Here is a 3,059-nt window from a genome sequence, read left to right on the forward strand (position 1 = left end):
AATACGCTTGAAACATTATACAAACTTAACAAAATTTGGTTAAAATAACTAAATTCATGCACATTTTTAAAGATAAAGACTAAATTGATCAACAATTCTGAATAAGGACTAATTCCAAATTTCAGACTTGAACATATTTAAGTCAGTTATATTTAAAGTTCAATTTAGATGTTGTCTTATAAGTTTATTTTATAAAATTAAGATAAATTTAAAATTTACTTTTCAGAAAATTAATTATTTATTGACTTAGTTTAGGGATAATAAATTATATTTTATAATGATTTGAAATGAAAAAACATATTCAATTCTATTTTTTATTATAATATTTTATTTTCTCAGATTTTAATATTATGTTTTTAATTTTACTTGCCTTTTTTAAAATAATATAAAATAATATATAGAGGGTAACAATAACATACGACGGTTTCTTTCCTGTCTTTAACATAACAACTGTTTCAATTAATTATAGGTTTTCAAATCTCTGAATATCATTCAAAGTAGGTTGGTGGAGTAGTTTGGGACATAACATCGCCCTCTCACCTTCCTCAAATATGTTTCAATATTCTTATAATACTGTTTTTTCACACTACAAAGATAACATTTAACTTTCTAAGTTGTTTATGGCTATTTTAAGATTATGAATATTTTGTATAAAAATTAATATTTATATTAAGTAAATATGTTTCAACAATATATAAGTTACATTATAAATAAAATTTACAGTATAAATGTTTTAAATATTTAATTTTTTAGCAAATATTTCGGATTATGTTATAATTTATAATTAAAAAATACACTGAAATTTAATTTTGAAATTGAGATGAAAAAATAGTATATTAATACAGAAACATAGTTAAAACAATTTAATGTACAAATAAGGAGAAAAAGAGAAGCTTAACATCGTTGCAGGAAGAAAGTGATTTGACGTGTTTTAAGTACAAACACATGTTCTTTAAAAAATTCTCTTCATAATTTTTTTTGTGTGCATATATTCTACTTCAAAGCTAAGTAAAAGTGCTATTCAATATATTTTATATTACGATAATATTAATTCCTTAACTAATGACGTATCATTAACTTCTGTCATTTATTACGTAGTACTGAATCACCGTCTAACGAGAAAAGAAAGGACATTGTTAACTTTAAATAATTTATTATTATTATTTAATTAATTATTTGACTGTATTTATCATTCAAATTCTGTCACATAAAAATTAAAACTTAAATATATTTTTTATCTTTAAATTATTATAAAAAATTGTTTTCACTACTAAACTAAATTGTAAATTATTATATTCTATCAAAATTATGTAAAATATAATTTTTAGCAAATAATATGTGGATGTGGATGTTATATTATAAGTACCTAGTAAATAAAGAATGTAAAAAATAAATAAGAAATTTTAGGTTTAACTATAATCGTTAACATTTAACATATTTTATACAGTAATTTGCAACTGGCACCATTATTAGTGAATATAGAAGGATGATGCATCAGGGTCCCAATATCTCTATCAACCATGGCCACATTGATTCTGACATTCAAAACGTGAACCACGCATAGTATTATTTCTTTTAATGATGAAGCATCAATTAAATTATATAAATTTTTATAAGTTTAATATATTAATAAAAAGTTTCGAAAAAAGAACACTGGCTATTATAAAAAAAAAAATCAGATAAAATCGAAGTATATACTGTCATATTAAATTGGAATTGGACCATAGTTTTGAATATTAAATATATTTGATGTCTAAAAAATAAATGCAGATATATGGAAGGATCCCAACAGCTGTTTGATTGGATGTTTTTCTGCAATTGGTGACAGCAATATATTTCATTTTGAGTTAGATAGATAGATGTAATTAGAAGATTAAATAAAAGTTAGGTTATAATAATAATAATAATAATAATAGTGAGTAATTTGATGGTTAGTTTAGAATAGTATGTTGAATTATTGTGTGATAGTTTGCAAAGCATGAAACATTGCATTGAAATGGACTTATGTGACAATGAGCATGTGAAGAGAAGATAATGGTATCTTATGTTGTTTTTGGTGTCTCCAAAATAATATAATATGTATGTTTGTGTCTTATTATATATCAGGTTTCATAAGCACTCATTAAAGGCATGAATGGATGTGTTCGTTGGACAGGGAAATTATGAAAATATGGTCACAATTGTATGTATTTAGTCACATTTCAAATTATCTTCGTATATTCTTAAAAGTAAATCTGTTATGGGTTGATGTGTAACGACCCATCGTCCTAACAGTCTAGTTTATTTTCTTTTCCTTTTTTTTTTCCATTAAATCTCTCGATAAACTTAAATTTTTCGATCAAATTTTTCAACGGATTTTTTGACAGATTTTATAATTTAATTTATTGATGGATGTTTTCATCGGTCTTTAGTAAAATCTGTCAGTAAGATTTGTCGATAAATTACAATTTTATATTATCCATAGATATTTTCATTGTAACTTATCATTTCAATTAATGACGGTATTTTTTATTGGTTAATCTGTCGACAAATTGACCAACAAATTTATGCTAGCTTTTGACATTTTTTTTAATATTAAGAGAAAATAAGTGAGAAGTAACATTAATTTATTCAACTTAGATATCACATACAAGTATAAAATACAAGTATAAAGTATTATCTATGCACCTAACAAAAAAAAATGGGATAACCATAGATCTAAGAAAAAACCTACTCAAAACCAAAATATGATTTGATTATATTGTCTTATATTTTGCTATCTTGATATTCACATGCTCCAACAAAAATAAAAGAATATAAAAGAAATAATCATTTTAGTTAAAATTGTGATTTAACTCATAATATTGTAAGATCCAACAATTTTACACAATATTTTAATTGAGATCATATGCATCATCTTGGTACAAAGAAATTATTAGGATCGTCGAACAAAATCATAAAATCATGTGGATCGTCATTTTTCTAAATTGCTCATTGTACCATATGTTCACTTTTTTTTTAATGAATTTATTTCAAATAAGGCATAAACCTAAATAAAAGTTAATACGATTAAAAATTTA

The sequence above is a fragment of the Vigna unguiculata genome, chromosome 5, assembly GCF_037176805.1.
Source record: "Vigna unguiculata cultivar grain cowpea cultivar isolate G323 ecotype 2 chromosome 5, ASM3717680v1, whole genome shotgun sequence".
Lineage (NCBI taxonomy): Eukaryota > Viridiplantae > Streptophyta > Magnoliopsida > Fabales > Fabaceae > Vigna > Vigna unguiculata.